The sequence below is a fragment of the Cibotium barometz genome, chromosome 55, assembly GCF_041138505.1.
Source record: "Cibotium barometz isolate CiBa-2024 chromosome 55, ASM4113850v1, whole genome shotgun sequence".
Taxonomy (NCBI): Eukaryota; Viridiplantae; Streptophyta; class Polypodiopsida; order Cyatheales; family Cibotiaceae; genus Cibotium; species Cibotium barometz.
In genome coordinates this window covers 2,226,537-2,248,755 of record NC_141100.1, presented here as the reverse complement: position 1 = coordinate 2,248,755, position 22,219 = coordinate 2,226,537, and positions in this window count along the sequence as shown.

Genomic DNA, 22,219 nt, shown 5'->3' with positions numbered 1-22,219 from the left:
GCCTTTATTGTGTGGATCCTATAGAATATAACCAGTACAATAAGCTTGTAATGTAACAATAGGTAAGTGGGCACAATGTTTTCGCATTCTTGATTTATTATCAGCAAGACACATAAATTAAATGAGCGCCCAGCAATGAAGTACCATTGGTTTTTTTTTATAACGACCACTCTACAAATAGAATTCAGTGTTTACGACTTCTCTACACAACGCAGAAAGATTTTCAGCGCTTAATTATATATACTACATAACATAGAAAGGTTTTGAGTGCTTATTTACTTCTTTGATTAATAAAAATGTTGTGGGTGCATATTTACTTTTTTGATTAATAATAAATCAATTAGAAAAGGAGAAACGTTGTGGGCATAGATTTACAGTAGCAATGAATAATAAATTAAGCAAAGAAAACGTACAAAATTATTCAGAAAAGGAAAAACGTTGTGGCCGCATATCTTCTTATTATTAACCACAAAACCTTATCAACACTATCAACACTACAAATAGTCAATAAACATGTTCAAACATTGTTTACTCAATAAACTTTTCTGCTTTTTTGATGTATCAATTTGTAAGAAGAAAAAGTATATTAAAAAAGCTTCTTGGAGCTTATACAGAGCAGAAAAGACATATATATAATCAGAATTGGAGCTTATACAGACCAGAAGATCGAGCTCTCTGCTTGATAGCATGCAAGTTACAAACAGTGGAAGGGCATTTGGGAGGAGTGACAACACGATTTTGCACAGAAGCAACTTGTTGTTTGGGCACAGTAGATGTCGATGCTTATTGTGAAACTGATGTAGGTTGTGCCAGATGGAGGTCGATGGGGACGACCTTTAGCAGAGAGGAAAGACGAAGGTCTCTGATCGACTTGCATGATATTGCTGATGTCATGCATGGGTTTTCTTTTAGAAGCCATAACAATCAACAGCAAGGTAGCGGAGGAACACATAGCACAAACGAAAGTAGATGAAGAAGACAATGCGTATTGTGATTAAATAGCAGACAAGACCATAACTTGCCGTAAAATAGAAACCATCTAGAAGGCATGACTGCGTACCATAGATCTCCAGAAGACGAAATTCGATCCGGTACATGCATGCCGAAAGCCAGATATGATGACTAAAAGAAGCTTGAAACAACTTGCTCACCAAAAGCGCAACCAACCAGGAACCACAACCGAAGCATGACCACGCGAGAAGCCAGCCTGCAAACGAGCTCCATGAAGTTCTAGAAGGAAGCCACCTAAAGGGCATTGGAAAGAGCATGTGCAATAAACCAGGAATAAACGACCAAAGCACACCCACACGAGAAGCCTCGAAAGAAGCATGGGACCACGCCATCACAGCACAGCATGGGCACAAACACCTTGCATGGGAAGCAATGACGAGGCCATGGCAACAGGACCATGGAGAATGCAACCTCACACGAAAAATGAAATGTAATAGAAAACCCCACCATGCAATGATATTTGTCAAAGAGTACCTTTGCTAATAAATTTATGTGATGAATAATAAATTAATCAACAAAGGAAAAATGTTGTGGGAGCATATTGGATAGGCAACGGAGAGGCTTGGAGAATAAACACAGGAGACTACCATCCATCCTTTCTTGAGCTCTCAGTGGAACCGTTTTTTTTTTGGTGGGGGGGGGCTTTGTGGTGTGAAACTCCTTATATGTCAATGTGAATAGAAGGTTATGATCACTTTGCACTGCAAATGGCAGCAGCCTCTTTGCAAAATTTTGATCATAAAATCAATAACTGTGTTAGATATGTACGGTGTTCCATTCTTGAAGATGCATACGCATTGATCAAAAGCATACATCCATATTGTATAAAGAAGCATATGTACGTTTTAGTAGAATGGGTACATCCTTACTTAGATGCATGATGGTACATATGTAGTCGATAAGACTTATAGCTTTGGCTCTATTATCTTCTTTTTTCAAGAGGATTTAGGGTGCATTGTATATGCAAATCTGCACATTTTTTCTCAAAATACAAGGCAAAATCACCCACAAAGAGAGAGAGAGAGAGAGAGAGAGAGAGAGAGAGAGAGAGAGAGAGAGAGAGAGAGAGGAGAGTGCAATTTTGTTTTATGCCCTATCTACCAAACAAGACTCATTAAGTTTTCTTTATGTAGACACTCTTGAAGTGAAGGAGTGTCTCTTGCAAATAAGGCTACCAAGAGGGAAAGGAGATCCTGAAGGTGAGAGCCTCTTAACACACCTAGATGCTTAGCAATTGTAACCAATGCCAACTATGTATATTCCAAGGTAGTTCAATGGCATTGATAACCGTTTAAGGCTCCATCATGCATTCATCTTTGTCTTCCTTTTCACAATTTAAAAGTAACCTCAACATCATGATTGGTAACATTATAACCATGGCCATAGACATCAAAACATCATGTTAATCAAATTTTCAAGGCCTCTAAATTTTTCCTGCGTTGTTGGATAGGCAACACTTGCTCTCACTAATGGTGAATTGAGCATTAAAAGTAAGGTTAGGTGTCACACAATTTCCTAAGTTAATGGTGGATCAAGTATAGGCTAACTTTCACATTGTCTCCTTATAAGAGCACAAAAAGTGGAGTTTCAATGGGGTACTTATTAAGGGGACACAAGTTGCACAAAGTTTCAATGGGGTACTTATTAAGGGGACACAAGTTGCACAAAGTTTCAAAGCTTTCACCAATAAGGGGACACAAGTGGAGTTTCAATGGGTACTTATTAAGGGGACATAAGCTACACAAGTTTTAAAGCTTTCTCAATAAGCAACTATGAAAGTTGACTCCCAATGGTTACCCACAAATAAAGTTTCTTTCTTTTTTTTAATTCCTAGCTTGTAGCCATTGAATGACATGTATTCTTATTCTTTGGTAGTCATGGAAGCCACTCTTCAAAAGATCAACATCACATAGTTAATAATGGAGCTGTAATAACAACTCTATTTTTTACTATGTGATGTTGAGCATTTTACCCTCTTAATATTGAACCAAGTTGTGCAATAGGGGTGTGGAATCAAATCGCAACAATAGCATTATATTATATATCTGAAATCCAAAAAAAAATCGCAGCATCATCAATATATTACATATCTCCCAATTTGGGGAAAAAACAAATCTCAATATTTAATATCTCCCAAATAGGGGGTGCAGAATAAAATCACAAAACAATAGCAATATATTACATATTTCCCAATCTAAAAATAATAATAAATCTTAACATCATCATTGTGGAATGTTGCTTCTATAAAATCAACCATCAATAGTGGACAAAAGAGCGTGAGTCTTGAAGGCTCTTGAACTACAAAGGGGAATCGTATGCAATGAAGCAATATATTGCATATCTCCCAATTTGAAAAAATAATAAATATCAACATCATCATTGTGGAATGTTGCTTCTATAAAATCAACCATCAATAGTGGACAAAAGAGCGTGAGTCTTGAAGGCTCTTGAACTACAAAGGGGAATCGTATGCAATGAAGCAATATATTGCATATCTCCCAATTTGAAAAAATAATAAATCTCAACATCATCATTGTGGAATGTTGCTTCTATAAAATCAAACATCAATAATGGACAAAAGAGTATGAGTCTTGAAGGATCTTAAACTACAAAGGGGAATCTTATGCAATGAAGCAAGAAGAAGTTCGCCACACGTAAAGGAAATAACTAGTTTTAAGGTCAACGTCATAGTATGGGAATTATTGAAAAAACACTCTAGCTTATACCCTTGCATCAAAGAGAAAACCCTATGTGGATCATTTGTTATTGATCTCTACAAGTTCCATATGGAATTTATCACAAAGATTAAGGCAATCATGAAAGAACACCCTATGAGGGTTTTTTACTTCTAAGAGAAAAAAGCCACATGGATCATCCTTTAAACTATACTTGCCTTCCATAAGGAGTGTGAGTTGGCTTTATCGAACAAGTAAAGTTATCATAGGAAGTCGCACCCAAATAGTAGAAAGAATAGTAAATAACCCAAAGACATGATGCAAAATCTTGTACCTCAAACAATTTGAATGCATTATTGTCACCAAAAGAGTAGTGTGGAGGCATTTAGAATGGAGTATCCCATTTGTTGAGGACTTTTGAGGCTAAAATAAGGGAAGAAACATGCTATGAGCACTCTTCTTTCTACGAAAACTTTTGGGATCTCACATACCATGATATAGTAAGACGCATTCTTTCCCATCTTTTCGACCTTCCCACCATTGTAAAATATTCATTCACGTTCGTGCATTGTTGCATTACAAGGTTTATGAAAGAATTAGCTGTGTGGGTGATGTGGAGCCATCTACAAAAGGAGTGTTGCAGGATCTAGAACATACTCAATGAAGAATAATACAAAACTTAAAAAAAAACCAAGAATATGACCATTCAATTGAATACAAATTAAATAAAAGAAGTCTGGCCTTGTAGTGATCAATGCTACCATCTGCTTTGCATTTTAACTTGTAAACCCACTTAGTACCAATGGCCTTCTTGCCATGAGGTAGATCTATCAAATACCAGGTGTCATTCTTGAGTATAGAGTTATACTCATCCTGCATAGCATGCATCCAATGATCATCATCTTGTGCTTCCTCAAAGGAAACATGTTCCTCCTCATTACATAAAGTAGAAATGAGAACTTGATCCACATGAGAATAATCTGCATGATGAGAACCTGCACGAGTTCTGCTAGGTAAAGGACCTGCCAACTTGCTATCCTGAATCCTCTCATTTTGCAAACCAATAGACCAAATTTTTGGAGTGAGATCATGCTGAGGCTAGGGTGCCCAAATGAGTCTATTGCCAATGTAGGAAGCCTTGGACCTTCTAGAATAAATGATAAGAAAGGGACATAAACCTAACAATGATATTTATAACATGTAGGCTGGGTGGAGCAAGGGATGTTCACATATGAAGGGATAGGGAGAACATGTTGCATTCCCAATGTGGTGACCCTACAATTTGTCTCTCAAGGAGGGGTTCTCTATAGGGGGTATACCTTCCCATGGCTTTAGAACTCATTGAGTAAATGAAAAATTAGAGGTATGGCCCTGATCTGATAACTTACATAATATTGATGTAGGGTAACTTCATGGTTTTAAGGATAGATTTTGTCTACTTTCTCAGTAATGAAAGAGAAGGGACTGTGTGGAAGTCTATTGACATACACACTACTTTGATTGGGGGTCTATATAAGTAGGGTAAGATAATTGAAGTTTGGAAGCCCTTAAAAGATATTATCCCAAGTAGGTGTGACTTGACAATCCTGAAAACACTCAAAGGATGATAAAGGACCCACTACAAGTCTCTTTGTTCGCATTGTAGAGTGGCATAAGAAGGAAAAAGTAGTTGAATTTCCAAATTTCTTTGAGAATTATATTTTAAAATAATATTTTACCCAAGTTCTCAGACGTAAAAGCTTCACTAAGGTTGAGGATGGTGGTATGCATCACCTAAGAAAATGGATACATATAGTTGTTGAATGAGCCATTTCTACCATCTATCAAATCATCCTTGTTGGGAAATGAGAGCCAAGAAGAGGGATTATCTATAATTGATATGATTTTGAATAAGACATGCTATATATTGAGTTTATTTGCTATATACTAAGTCGATTCGCTACTATACATTAAGTTAATTTGCTATATAATGAGTCAATTTACTTTACAATCCTCCATGATCCTTAGAATGTAGATACTTTTTTTTACATTGAGTCTATTCTTCTTGTTCTCAACTTCTGAAGCCAATTCAAGCTTATAATTGTAGGTTGAAGGGCTTTTCAAATTCTCGTGCTTAACTTTTCCTTTGGTTTTAAGATCCATATATAGTAAAAATATTTGATTGGATAACATGTGGAGGTCCAAGCTAACATCTACAATTTAACATTTAGAAATTGAGTTATAGTGATGACTTGATTCAAAGAGTTGGAGGTAAGGGAAACCAAAAACTAGTTCATGACCTTATGATGTCGTATAGACATTTTGGCATTTGGTAAGAAAAGGATTCCCATCCTATAATTGCGTATTTTTTGTTCAACTATGCATTTCCTACTAGAAATTTAAAAAGAAGAATTCTAGGAGAAAAATATGGCAAATTGTTGGCAGATGCTAGTGGGATGAAAAAGAAAAAAAGATAGGGAAGATAGGCCCACATGTTGTATAGATGGTCTTTTGGTTGGAAAAACCAATATTAGAGCTATGTATTGCCACTATGTTTGGCTTAGATACTCTTAACAAAAATAATGGAAGCAAAATATTCACAATATAAAAAGCACAAAATTATAGAAAGAACTAAAGAGTAAACAATATTACTCCTTAACAAACTTTGATTTTAATTTGTAGAGATTAGTAGTTTAGATTTTACTTGGTTGTACTGCAGTTCTTTTGGACATTTTTGAAGTTTATATATATATATATAACTATTATTGATCCCAAAAAAAATAACAAACTTTGATTTTAAAATTATGGTGTGCTTTAGGTATAGTATACACTCAATGCCCGCCTCTCAACATGTATCTCACATTAATTTCTAGTGCACATTTGTAAAGGCCCCCGTTATAATTTATAAAGGAGAAGCCATTGGTGCATGTGTCTTTGGTGGGAGCCAACGACTTAGATGCCAATGGGGAAATGGTTAGGGGTTCAAGTGTTATCTATGGGGCTAGGGTAGAGCCCTAGTTGAGGGGTCCCAGGGGGCTAGCCCCCTGGCGGCGGCGGCGGCGGGCGGCAGGGCGAGGGTTGAGGGAGATAGAGCCCCCGGCCTAATGATATGGGTTCTTGATTAGTAGGTGATGGTTGGTTGCCCATGTTAAGGGCGGTACCATATCTATGCCCATGTAATTTCCCATGTTGTATGTGCACTACCACACAACCTACATCACTATATATGGACATAGTTATCACAAGCTAAGGTAAAGAAGAAACAAGCTCACGAAGCATGGCAGAAGACAGAGAAGGAAAGGAGAACGTCGATAACTTGCAAGCTGAGGTCACACTACAAACTGATGGCCTGACCTAGCAAATCACAGGTCAAGGGGGGAAGTCCCTCGAGAAACTCGATAAACCCTCAAGCACCAAGAACAGAGGAAGGGCTGAAAAGGGTAGCAGAGAGAGAAACTCTGCAATATGACCTATGGGAAGATTTGAAGAAGTAATAGATCCATATATTGGTCGAGCAGCTCCTAACCCTAGTGTTGATCATTAGGGAGCAGCTAGTATGCCAACATGCCCCAGGAGGAGAGGATGGGTCCATCCTAGACTCTGAAAGCCATGCAAATTGACAAGACGGAGACTCCTTGCTGAAGGAAGCTCTAATCTATGATGAAACCATCTCGATGATCTAGGTTAAGCTGCTTGGAATGGACATAACAAAGATATTGTTGGATGGTGGACTGGGAGTCAACATTGTGTGCCAAAAACTGGGATGATCTAGGTTAAGCTGCTTGGAATGGACATAACAAAGATATTGTTGGATGGTGGACTGGGAGTCAACATTGTGTGCCAAAAACTGGGATGGGATCCAGCCCCGTTTGTGGTAAAAATGGTAGATCAACATAGAGTATAGCAACTTGGATTGATCTTTGGGCTGACAATGGAAGTCTTTGGATTCACCTTCCATGGTGGTGCTCTGCATGGAGGATATCAAAGGTGCCTACCCACCACTAGCAAACCATGGCTCTAACAGGCACATGGATAAAGCAAGATTGGGACGCGGATAGAATCACCATCCGCAGAGGTAAGAAAAAGATCAGACTTTCAGTGTGGCTAACCGCAAGATGGATAAAGCAAGATTGGGATGAAGATAGAATCACCACCCAGAGAGGTAAGAAGAAGGTCAGACTTTCAATGGCTAGCTGCAAGAGAGTGAGAACCCGTCTCGATCAAAAGTAGCTGAAGGAGTCAACATACTAGAAGGACTAGATATGGATGAAGAAGAGGAATACCTCTAGTAGAACACTAATTTGATCAGCTTGTTTTGAGGTTGATGTGGTCAGCGCATCATGGAGAAGTACCACCCAGCCTAGAATCACTAGAATATGGTAGAAGAGACTTAGCATGACCAACTGGGTAGGTGTAGTCTCTAGATGAGGCCCATGACTTTTATGAAGGAATTGTTTCTCCCTCCTCCTCCTTGAGGTTATAGATTTGTGTAATGAGGATCTATCTAGATTTACTAGGTGTGAGAATCCCGTAATGAAAGTGTCTTAAGACCTTGTAGCTAGCCTTCTCAAGTGGGTTTAGTGATCTAAATCACTAGCCTGGTGCTTTTCCTTCAAGACAAAGTCTGAATGAATAGATTTTGGTGGGGGGATCCTCATCCCATGAACTTCTCTAGATAATACTAGATAGGATTCTAGCTCTATAAAATTTGATCATTATCCTTAAGATATGGATTCTCTTGCCCTATGGGGTTGGCTTGTGCAATTTCCAATGGCACTTATCCTCTGTCAGTCTAGCTTTGAAGCTATAGGCTCATTGTGGATGGAGGACATGTTATGAGAATGCTCTCATGGATCCCTTTGGTCTGAGGTAGTCCCTCACATGGATCTTTACCCTTCCCCATGTTCCATGTTCCTTGTCCCTCACATGGATCTTTACCCTTCCCCATGTTCCATGTTCCTTGTTCCTCATCCAAATGAAGAAGAACTAGAACTTGGTTCCGTGGTGGTGAAGGTGCTTCTATAATGAGCTCTTGTGGTGGAGAGTGGGACACATGTTTGCACTATGTGTGCTTGCTATTGGGTGTATTAATAAGGGACACTTCACCCTAGTAGTACATCAAAAGGGACATGTCCCAAGTAGGTGTAATTGTAGTTGTCGAGCTACTTGTTGGTTATGGTCAGCTTGGCGGATGATCCCAGTTAGGATCAACACCAAATGGTTAAACCAAGTAGGTGTAATTGTAATTATTAGGCTACTTGTTGGTCATGGGGTCAACTTGGGATAATCCTAGTCAGGATTAACACCAAATGGTTAAAACATCATGACACTAGATAAGGTTGACCTAGTCAGGATTAACACCAAATGGTTAAAACATCATGACACTAGATAAGGTTGACCTCGCTTCCCAAGGAAGTAAACCTTGAGATTCTTGGTCCTACCTCTATTTCTCCACTTGAGATTTGCCCAAAAATAGGGTGGTTTAGTGCCCTTTTCATAAAGTTTATGGTGTTATTTATAGGGCCAGTTAGAAAATATGGAGCTTGCATGAACGTGGTGGCTCCTATTTCTAGGTGTTTTGATGTTCTTCCACTCCTCACATTTCTATTTTGTTGGCTAATTTCTTCCCAAAACTCCTAGCTTGAGGTGGATCCAAAGGATTCTAGCTTTCTTTATATAAGGAAGCACACTCTGATTGTTGGGATCAAAGGCACACTCTATTGAATGATTGTCATTTACTAAGATCAAAGACTTGGTGGGTTTGAAGATATGGGATCAAAGGATTTCTTTAAGGGAGCACACTCTATTGAGTGATGGTCATTTGCTGGGATCAAAGACTTCGTGGGTTTGAGGAGAGTCATTGATACACTATAGTCGACTGTATTATCACATTAAAGGTCTTTAGTGCTTCTAGAGTAGGTCTAAATATGTTGGTTTCTTCAAGCATATTTCATATTTGTAGGTTCACATCTATAAGGTCACATATGTAGGCCCATGTGTCTCATTTCATGCCTCTATAAACTCACATTTGCAAGCTCACATATACAAGATCAGGTGTCCATGTTCATGTGCCTAAGTTTAAATATCCAAATTCACATATGTAGGTTCATGCCTATGGGTTCATGCCTCTAGACTCACATGTGCACGTAGGCTCACATGCTCAGTCTCATGCCTATTCTTATATGAACTAGGATCACGTACTTTATTTTATGAAATAAGCCTATAAGGGACACAAACTTTTCAAAATTGGGCATATAAAAGGGCTAATGTGGTTAATAATTATATTTTAATTTCTTAATAATTATGAACAATATTTTTTCTTGGAATTTATAGCTGGTATATATTGTATGAGAGGAAAATCCTTAAAGGACATGAGTAGGTATGTCCTTTAAGGATTACTAGTCTTCAATGTAGTAATAATTGGTCGATACAATGTTAGGTATACCTACCTCTAGAATCATTTCTGTAGGCTCACGTTAAGTCAATAATAATTGGTCAGTATAATGCTAGGCATACCTACCTTTAGACTTATGTTTACAGGCTCACATGTCTAGCTCACATTTGTTAATTTGGGATTAATCATGGTGATGTGGAAAAGATTAAGCATAATACTCAAGGTGGTTCAAACCACACTAAGAAATCCATTGCTAGAGAGAGAGAGAGAGAGAGAGAGAGAGAGAGAGAGAGAGAGAGAGAGAGATTAGCACACTCAACAATACTTTATTACATACATGTTATGAACCATACAATGAAAGGCTTATAATATAGATAGCCTCTAGCAGCCCAATCTCCTTTACATATCATTATGCCATGTTCAACTCCTTTTCAACATTCTTTTATGTGCCTCTCACCATTCACACAATATCTCATGTTGTATGGTGTGCAGGTGCAGGGTGTTCATAAGTGAGCAGGGTGTGCAGGTGCGAACAGGCAGAGGGTAGGCACATGCATGGGACACATTCTTATCTTTCAACAATAAGATAATATCTTGCACCTCTAGGGTGTGTTTACTCACAACCAAATAACCCAAGATTTATTTTACATTGCACACATGTCCATGTTCATGTTCGTTCACATCTTTTTGCATGGCACTGTGGACTCACATCCCTAATCCAAGAGCTAGTTTAGCTTGGTTTTGTGAGTTTTTTTGAAAATCTTTTGGACTTGATGGGGTGATAAGGAATTCTGGTTAATGATGGTTATGTAAATAATTAAGTGTTTTTTTATTGTTGTTATCATATTTGCATGCTTCTAAGTTACCAACACAAGGTAATGCATGAGAAACTTATGAAATGCATGAATTTTAGTTAATGATGGTTATGCAAGTAATTAATTATTTTTTGTTGGATTTACATGATTCTAAGCTACCAATTCAAGACAATGTATGAGAACTTATGAAATACATTAACACAATTAACTATCTCATCACATCCACCAAAAGAATCAAAACCATATATTTTTTAGAGTGCGGCCTCCTGATTAACACCAGGAAATATTGGGCAATCCTAATATCTTGCTTGGAAAGGATGGATGAATGGAGCTAATCCCTTCCTAGGCTAGTCTTATGGGGCGGTGCCAAATATGTTCATGTCAAGAGATTATATTAGTCTTTCCGAAGCATATGTTGTCGATCTTTATTAGTTGATTGGCCAAGTGTCTGGCAGATGTCACATTCCTTAGCCAATCTGTAGGCATCTCCTAGTACCATCAGGCCACCAAAGACCAGCTTGGAGTACCTTCCTCCCTGTCACTTCCCCTGTGAAGTGGCCACCCGCCGCGCTGGGCCTCCTAGAGGACAACCTCCTATTCATGAGGCGGATACCAACAGAGAATCTGGTTGATGCCCCTCTTGTACAGCTGTCCACCTATCACTTTGAAATTCCAGCTTTGGACGACGAACAGCTTCTTGTGGTCTAAGAAAGGTTATCCCCCATCGAATCCATGGCCGCAAACTACAAAATTGCATCGTACCAGGTTGAACATATTGGCACAATTTCCTCTGCTACAAACAGCTCCGCATATGGTAAATCATCAGCCACTCTGATTAGGCTTCACCAGTCTCCAGTCTCGGGACAAGTAATCCGCCCCATTGTATGGCTAGTTCCCAGTGTGTGGATGATGTTGAACTCAAACTCTTATAGGATCAACATCCACCAAGCCATTTTTCCTGACAAGACATGCTTATACTAGGTATGCAGAGTGATCCACATGGAAAGTAAATTTGTTGTCGATAAGCAGGTAGTGGTGGAACTTGCTGACCAATTAGATCATCCCAAGCACCTCCCTATGAGTGGTGGAGTAGTTCCACTCTGCATCCAATAATCTCAGGCTGGCAAAACCACCATTTCTTTGTTTCCTGCATCAAGACACTCCCTATTCCCACATCCGCCGATGCATCCACGAATAAATGGAACGGTGATTCCAAATTGGGTGCCTGGACAATGGGGGCTTTGGTCAGCATCATCTTGAAGCACTTGATTGCAATTTCACATTCCTTTGACCATTCTAGATTAGTGTGCTTCAATTTTGTTGGTTCAATGGCATCTTTACATGTGCCAACCTACTAGTTCAATGGCATTGCTACATGTGCTAGTACCGGAGCATTCGGCTATCCCATTGGCTAGAATCTTCTCAGCTCCTTCACATTTTTTGAAACCTGAGCTTTTTGAATCACCTCCACCTTGGCTGGGTCTATTGTAATGCCTTCCTGAGATACTATGTGGCCAAGGAGCATACTGATGGAAAATGTACATTTTGTGGGGTTAAGGCTCAGTCTGGAGCCTCTACATTTGCCAGATGTGTCAGATGTTCACATGATTTCCTAAAGACAAAACTGAAGTCATCAATGAACACCCGCATGAAGCTTGTTAAATGTTCTGCAAAAAAAATTTGGACCATCCTTTGCAATGTTGTCGAAGCACTCTTTCGCCCAAAGTTCATCACATTGGATGCGAAGGCACCCCAATGAATGTCATCTTCTACCGATCTTTTGGTGCCATCTAGACCTAATTGTAGCCATTGAATCCATCAATGAATGAATACATTTCGTGGTTGGCTACTGCATCCAATAGGGAGTCTGTGAACAACAAAGGAAAGGGGTTTGAAATGGCAGCATTGAGCTTCCTGTAGTCCACACAGACCCTGAGCTTTTGATTTTCTTGGGGACAATCATGATCAAAGATAGCCACATTGCCCAATTGATCAGATATATAAATACAACATGAAGAATCTTATCCATATCCTCCTTCGTGAACCCTTTTTGTGTAGTTTGAGTTCATCTGATACCTTTGCTGTTAGATTGTAATTGCATCCTCCCTCAAATTGATCTGATGCTAGTAGAATCGGGGGTTAGTCCTTTTCATCTCAGTGTAGCTCCATGCAAATACATCCTTGAAGGAAGTGAGCAATCCCCCAATCTCCTCTCGGAATGTAGCATCCAATTTATGACACGTTGATCTTTGGGTCTGTCTCTGTACCCAGATTCATTTCAATCAGCTCATCTTCTCTGATCCATTTGGATTTCTTCAAGTCCCTTTCAAAGGCCTTCTCCCACCATAATGATTTACTTGAGGCTTGGTACAATGATCATCTTCCTATCACTACATTGGTAGAACCAAGTATCATGTAGCACCCACAGAAAGAGTGGATAATTTATTGCTTATCAATTTATGATGATTGGTCTCAAGCAGAAAGATGCTTCATGACCATCTCTACTAGTCTAGGCACATCTTTAATAAGTGTTTCCCCCACAAGCACTACATCTTTGATGGAGTGTTGCCACCAAGATGGTCCACAACCATCTCTACTAGTTTAGGCATTACATCTTTGATAGGTGTTGCCACCATCAGGCAATATACCTAGTAGATAATCTGCAAGACAAGGATTTAGAAGACATCCACATGAATTAAGAGATAAGGCACACATCATCCCAAAGCCTCATTGGCCAAAGTGCAGCTCCAAAGCTGCACCTCCCTTCTTGTAGAGACAATTGACAACATCCCCTGCACAAACTCACTCTTCCCAAAGAAAACAAACATATAAATTATGAAAATCTTCCAAAGAAACTCAAGGATTTGCTATGTTGAGGCTGTAGACTTGCATGAAACCTACACTTAACAGTGGAAAGTTGACCTAAACAAGATCACCATTTAGGCCAAGATAGTGGTCTATAAAGATGATGAGTAGCCCATAATTTTCTCATTACTTAAGCAACTTGGTTGCCTTCAAGGCTTTTACAAGTACTGTTCATCCCCCTTAAGGCTTGGTGAGTCTCTGACTTTGTTTTTTGCTAGTTTCTTAGCTCTTTTATGTAGATCTTATCTCTTGAAAAAGGGCTTGGCAGGTCTCTAGCTCTAGTTTTGCTAGTTTCTTAGATCTTTTGAGTGGATGTTCTCTCTTTGAGAAGGGCTTGGTGTTCTCTCCGGCGACACTTCATCTTCACTATCTTTGATATCAAAGGGGTTGCTCGATGCAATACTTATACTTGAGCCATTGATTGGTACTATTTTTGGCTCATCAAAAGGCCTTTTCCCTGTATTTGGTTCCTCCTTCTTTGGTGGAATTGGTGTCTCTATTTTTAGAAGCATTGGGGTCACAGTCTTGACTAAAATTATGTTGAAATTAATGGCCTAAGGAGATCCCTTCTTGCTTGTTTTAGATATTTCAAGGACCCCAAATAATGACATAGTGCCCCATGAAGGCAAATCCGGAATAACAAACAAACAAATCTGCCATCTTTGGATAGATGGTGTATCAAGTGTTGCATAGATCACTTGATCAATGGAGGATTGGCCGCATAAGCCTACAACTCCCAATCCATCTACTAATCACACCACAGCCACCCCATCAAGTTTTGGCATAGTCAATGCAATATGCTAGTCTTCTTTGCAAAAGAAGATTGTGACTAGGGCGTAAGCCCAACAAAAGCAAGATCAGACCAATCCTCAATCTACAACCCAAGCACTGGAAAATTCTAAGAGAATAAAAAATAAGAAAAGAGGTAAAAACTATAACAAGGGAAAAGTTGTATTATCCTCATGAAAGCTAACAAAAGTTTCCAATCAACGAGATGAGACAAGGAAAAAGGACCCAAAAGACCAGCTAGGTTGTACTGAGATTGAGGACATTATGGATTCAATAAGCCAAATAACCTTGGATGAAGATAGGGGATTGACCGATCCTGATGGACATGTACTGATAGAGACAACCCCTTAACTCTAGGAGAAAGCTTTGGGAAGAAAGCTAAAAGAGCTTCACTAGCTCAGAGAGGAACAAATGACCCCATAGTTAAACCCAATTGATAATTTGAGCTATATAGAAGTAGAAATTATCCATGAACTGCCAACTTAAATCACTCTTTGATGAAGAATAAGGCAAGAAAAATGAAGATGAATCGATCATAATGATCGAAAGGATAAGCTTCTTGAAATGGCTAAGAAAGCTGTGAAGGGAAGTACAAATTTAGAGAACTAGAAGAATCCCTTCCCAAGAAGTTACAAGCTTCCCCTAACCTAAGAGAGGAAATATTGAGGTTCAATGACATTTAAGAGTTGGTGCAACAAACCCAACTAGAAATAGAAGAAGGGCCAATGGGACCGATTTTCGTGTTCCACAAAGAATTGTTAGGAATTTCATGAGGGAAGTGTCTCAAGCAAGGAACCACACCGAGGGAGGTAGAACCAAGATTTCCCATAGCAATGCTTGAGCCTCATAAGAGCCTGAAAATGAAAAAAATAGGACCTTGCCAAAACAAAGAATAGGAGATTGCTCCTCCATGAACACATCATAAAAGAAAGGCTCAACCAAGAAAGGTAATATACTCTCAAAAAATCCCTAATGGGAGGGTACACCAAGAGACAATCTTTAGAATGGGCATGGGTACCGCATAAATCATAAAAGAAAGGCTCAACCAAGAAAGGTAATATACCCTCAGAGAATCCCTATTGGGAGGGTACACTGAGAGACAACCTTTCGAATGGGCACGGGTACACTGAGAGACAACCTTTAGAATGGGCATGGGTACCACATAAATCTAAGCCTAGCTCATTATTGACTACACCATCCTACATGGGTATGGATGACGAGTTGATGATTAGTTGCTAATATGCCATCTCTGAGGCATGGGTACCATATGAATCTAAGCCTAGCTTATTATTGACTGCACCATCCTACATGGGTATGGATGAAGAGTCGATGATAGTTGCTAATGTGCCATCTCTGAGGCCTACACTGAAAGAAGAAATGGGAGCCTTAAGAGCAATCCTCTCAACCCCAATCTCACTATAACCATGGATGAATACTTGGCATGCAACATAGAAGCTTGGGATGAATTCCATCAATGGTGAATGAAAGAAAAGCTTAAACCTGTCATAGAAATTGAGAAATTGAGGAGACAGACAACTTGGAAAAGATAACCCACAATAGAAATTCAAGGATGTGTGCCAGTCATAGTGCGATTAGGAAGTAATATGAAGGAGATGATATGAATGCCACCATTCGAAAATCAAATTTAGAGGAGTTGCCACCATTGCAATCCTTGATGAGGGAGAAAGAGTGAGCATTATGACCAAAGACATGTGGCAAAGATGGGGAAGAAAGCCCCTTAAAAAGAGCCATAATAGTCCTAAATCTACTAGTTGGGAACCCCTACGAGAATCCTAGACATTGAGGTAACATCATGTGGCATGACCTATGAGAATCCTAGACATTGAGGTAACATCATGTGGCATGACCTATGAGAATACATTTATTATTGTTAGGAACCCTTATGGGAATCCTGACTAAAGGATATTGAAATAACGTCATGTGGCCTAACTTGTAAGCATACATTTATTGTTGGTGACTTTGGAAGGCCCACTAATTTACAAGATGCGAGTCTTGGAAGACCATTCATGCACCAATACTGATGATTCATGATTGGGGTTATGATATCATTTATCTCCATCAAGAGGGAAATACCATTAAGGAGGACTTGAAGGATAATACAATGAAGTCACCAAAACACCTATTGATGACTTGGGGTTAGATATGACGAGTCACTCAGAATAATTAACATATATACACCACAACAGTGGGTAAAGTGGAAAAAGATGCAAGTCGGAAGGTGAAGCTTCCATAGGTTCATTACCAGACCTTGAAGAGGAGAAAAAGTGGATGCACTTGCTAGCTAATATTGGTGGATAAACCAATACGGGGTAAAGAAAGATTTAACATTAAACATGATGATAGAATTAAGCAACAAGAGACAATATTACAGAGACAATACAAAGATGGAAATAGACTCGGTGTATTTTTCAATTCTCTTCTTCTTCTTCTTGATCATCTATGATTATAACTAGCGCTTGTAGTATATAGTTATCAGCTTTTAAGAAATTGAACAACACATGACTATTGGAATCCCATTCATAAACTACCCCTAAGCTAAGGATATAAACTTAAGGTGGCGGGTTATTTTCTAGCTAACACCTGGCACACCCACAGTGGTGGATAGTCCACCCCGCGGACAAAAGTCAAACTCACTTGTTGATGTCAAGGATTATTCAAATAAGTGAAAATAAATTGAGATTCTATATTCTCTTTATTATAAAGATTTTCTTGAAAACCCAATCTGGATGGCAGCCTAAAATCTATATCTATAATATGGGCTAAGGGATGGACTTGTATGTAAGAATTAAATGTGGAAAGTAAATAATCTAGAAAAAAATCTTCTATTCCAAATTTCCAAATTATAGACTTTCTTCATTCTACTCAGCATCATTCGGATTATTACTTTGACCATATAGTCAAGTAATGGCACCTCTTCTTTGTGAGTGAGTTTGAGTTGATGAAAAACCTCTTTGTACTGTTGTTGGAGGTCTTGATTTTGAAGAGCGATTTGGATTTTGATGACAATCCTCCAGAGCATGGTAAGATGGTTTCCGATCTAATGGTGGAACTTCCTTGCTAAAATGAGCTACTATTTTTTGAACTATATTCCAATTAGCCAAGAAGAGGCAACAATTGCCTAGACTGCAAGGTTTCCACTACTTCCAAAATGTAGGGTGGCACACCTTTCCATCTCTCACTCTAAGACATGGACAGAGTTTTTCAACTATGTTTCCAAAACTTTTTCTTTATTTTCCATCAAATTTGCATACTCTGCATGATGCCTTTGAAGCTTTCAGATTTCTTCTTCATACTCCTCAAGCTTTTTGAAACATCTCGCAATTCTATAGAAGCAGTAGCGTTTTCTCTTAATTTTCCAATCTTTACCCAAGTCTCAAGCTCTTTGGTCTTCAAGTTCATCATTCCTTTACTCCATTTCTTGATTGGTTAACCTGAAGGCTTCAACTTTATTTTTTAACTACTCCCAACATGTTCTCTGAAGATAATGCATTCTCTTTGAAGGTTTTTAAACTTTTCATCCTTCTCTAAGATGACTTACTTGCCTTTGTCTGTTGGATTATCGAACGATTAGCCTATCACCCATCGTGCCTATGGTATCCTTAGTTCCTCCAGGAAAATTAGGAATTTGAACCAATTGGTCCCCTAGATCTGCCTCCTCCAGAGTGATCATCCGGCTTGTTGTGCCACCTGGGCTCATCTAGGCGGCATGCAGGATTGATAATATATTTGAATTCTTTTATATAGCTAGCATAGAGAATTTTCATTAGTTCTTGGATTATGGCTTCATAAGTATCCACATCATTAGCAAATTTTCCATCAGTTCCTGGATTCTGGTTTCATAAGTATCCACATCATTAGCAAACATTTCATAAATTTCCAAGTCTTCATTTTAGTAACTAGTGCATTAATACGACCTTGTAGTAAAACTTAAAGACTGGCTCTATCTACTTGTGTTGCCTTTTCATATTGATCCATGGAAAATAAATGTTGAGTTAATAAATGTTGGCTTTCGAGCTCTGAATCCATGCCTTTTTGTTGAAGCTCTTTTATCTCCTCCTACATCTAGCCTTATTTTGATTAGCTTAACTTATTTTTGTGCTGAGAGTTTGAAAAATCTTCTTTAATAAGTGCACCTATTATGACTCCAAGGTCTGCACCTTCTGTTGAATTGTAGAGAGCCCTATTAACTCTACTTTAGTCTTTTGTAGCTCAGATCTAGATAAATTCAACTCATTCTATAGTGCATCTTTTTGAGCTACTAGAGTTGCAAACACATCTATGGCTTTGCTGGCACACTAGAAAATATACAAAAAAGCTGCCTTTAATAGCTGTGTCCACATCTTCCACCACATCTAGAAAAATAAGTGTTTTAGATAGGCCTATGCCATCTTTCTCCTTGAAGACAGATTTCTAGAAGTAGAGATATTGGGGACCTCTTGTTTGAAACCTGTTGTTCTTCTTTTAGAATCTACTCTTTGGTTCTAGTAACTACATCTAAAGTCAATTTATCATGAAACTTATTCATTTTCTTCTCACCCGGGAGTAACCCTTATACCCCATTGGAAGCCGTGGTGCCATAGAAAGAACGCAAGAATCAACCTAATGTCGTGGAGCTTTCCCCAACCACACTCGAGAGCACAAAATGCTCAACCATGAAACAAAATTACCATGGCCTAGCACACAAATACACAATTGGGGTATGTCACTCACCTCATGAAAATCTTGTTGCCTGGGATTTTCGTAGGATAATGTTATCGCGCATCTACACCTGAAAGCTCCACTACACCGTCACACTCCAATTGAAGCTTGACCCTCATCACAACTTAATCTCTTACATTCACTCTCTTACATGCAAGCAAGCAAGCACACATAAGAGCTCAAACAAGCAAGCAATAACATAAGATAGTAGATACAGAAGAAGAGCACTCTATTGAATTAGCATAAAAGAATGAGTGGTGAGAGTTACATTTTGCCTCTTATTTGTGGCTGCTAGGGTTTACACTCTTAAGTGGCCAAAGTTAAAAATTAGGTCTTAGGGCTCATTCAACCACTCTAGTTTGTGCAAATACCTATTCCACAAATAGTACTCTCTATCTAAGTTTCCATGGTGTGCCTTTAATACACAAGCGACGAGTTATACCAAGACATCAAAAGCTACATAGAACAAGACTGTAAGGATTCGCAAGTTTCCAAACAGACCACCTCAGTCAAAGTTGTTAGAGGACCGAGTGTGCCATTGTACACATTGGGCACTCTTGAAAAAGCTGAAAGCCAAGAAGAGGATGAAAGTGAATGGGAATATGAAACCCAAAAGGGATCTGAAGCTGAAACAAAAACTGAAACATCCATGGTTCTTCTTGAAGATTCTATCATGGTATGTTTTTAACCCATTCCTAGGGCTAAAAAGATCTATTGGCATTATCTTACATCAAGGAGTCAAGGTAGATACACCAAAAGGTCATACATTCAAGATATGAAGCAATGGTGTCCAAATCGACAACTTGGACGGGTGCCCATAATGGTCCATTGGAATACTTATGTGGTAATTCTTGCTTTCACAGCGTGTGGTAGTAAGTTAAAATGAAGTCCCAAGTAATGTACTTCATGGATATATTCTAAGAATAGTCATTGTAATAGCATTAGGCCTCTTATGAGCCTAAAGTGCTCGGCCGGCCACAATTTAAGTGAGTGTGAACACTTATGGTCATGTATATAAGTGAAAATCTCTCATAATACAGAGAACTCTCCCATTGTGTAATAGACTCTTTCTCTTGCTAATTCTCTTACTAATCTCTCTCTCTCTAATGCATGCTAGTGAGTGTGTGTTGGTGATGTGAGGTGAGAGGAGGGACGCGTACATATAGTGCAATGCGACGGTGTGACAACACTCACGGGATACACGGTGAAATTGTTTTCCAAGGAGTTGTAGAGCTTGGAGACCTCAAGGGTTACTAGCTCGGCCATTGGAAAGATCCTCACGAAAACAGTTGTGGTTCACCAGGTAATCTCTTGCTGGATGTGTTTCAAGGGGAGTCAGGGTGAGCCATAACATTTTTGACGCCATTGTCGGGGAATCATCCCTTAGCTTTTTCCATCATTTTTCTCTAATCTATGCATTATCCATTGCCATTGTCTCGATTAATGGTTTCCCATAAAAGAGATGTGGATTTGATGGTGATTTGTGTGTGATTTGGTGTAGAATAACTCTCTTTTTATTTTTTTGAAAGAATGATTTTGTAGCTTAATCTGTTGTTTTTGTTGTTGTTAATGTGGTTTTTAATTTTCCTAGGACTTACACATAGAGAGTATTAGGTTTAGTTTGCATCAAGCAATGCAATAGAATGCAATTTTTATTTAGCTCTCTTTAGAGTTAAACATAGAACTAGAATCATTAATTTTGCTTGATGTGTATGTTTTTTGTTTGATTTGTATGCATTGGAGTGTTAGCAAGCATTAGGAGTAGCTCAATTGTTTACAATTTTTCTCAAAACCATCAAAAAAACCCTTGAAAATGACTAATCTTCCTTAATCAACTGGTTTTTGTCATTAAGCATGATTAATCCAATTCCAGAGGCAAAAATTTTAGAAAATGGATTTTTTAGGGTCGAAATTGATCATGTAAGAGGTCGCCAATTAGTGTTTTTGAGTGTTGAGGGCATGTAGATGCATCAAAACACCTAATTACATCAAATTCTTCATTAATTGGAGGAATTTGGCTCTCTTTTGCTTAATTTTGTATTAAGAGAAAATACCAAAATTAAGAGTTTAATTAATCTCTATTTATACATTAATTTACACATTAGTTGATGCACATAGCTTATCAATTCCTTGATCTATCCAATGATGTGCTCAATGATGGAGTGAATAAATTAGTGATTAGTGGTTAATTAGAGCCCTTGATTAGTCTAAAAGAGGGAAAGATTAATGCAAGGATTAATCTTTGATTAATTTCTAAATACTTTTTTACATAACTCATTAAGGCTAATGAGCATTGAAAGAAAGGATGCCAATGAGTTGTCAAATTATCCATTTTGGGGGATATTTATGATGGGTGTAAGTGTGTGTCATAAAAAGGTTGACTTTTTTTATTCCCACTTACCCCTTTGGAAAAATGCCAACATCTACCTAATTTAAAATTCAAAAAATGTCCCCCCCCCAAATAAGGAAATTCGAATTTCCCTCTAGAAGTTTCGATTTTCTTATTGACACCGGCAAAACTCACTCGTTCCTCTTGTCCAAGTGCTTAAGATCCACGTATTTCACACTGTAAAATAATTCTTGTAATAATAATAATAATAATATTTTTTGTGATCCACGTGTTTCATGCTGTGAACCATTCTTGAACTTTAACGCCGTGAAACAACTCTCGCAGGGAAAAAAAATGGACATTTCATGCCTTAAGGTCTCATAGCACCCAAAAAAAAACCATATGTTTGACGCCTTAACTTGAACTTTAACGCCGTGAAACAACTCTCGCAGGGAAAAAAAATGGACATTTCATGCCTTAAGGTCTCATAGCACCCAAAAAAAAAACCATATGTTTGACGCCTTAAGGGTTTCACGCCTGTCGTCTCGAAAACAACCCTGTTTAGAGGCTTGTATCTCCTAAACTATGAACCTCATGAACGCCCTCTGGTTCTCATTAAAAAGCCAACATCGAGCTCTTTGAA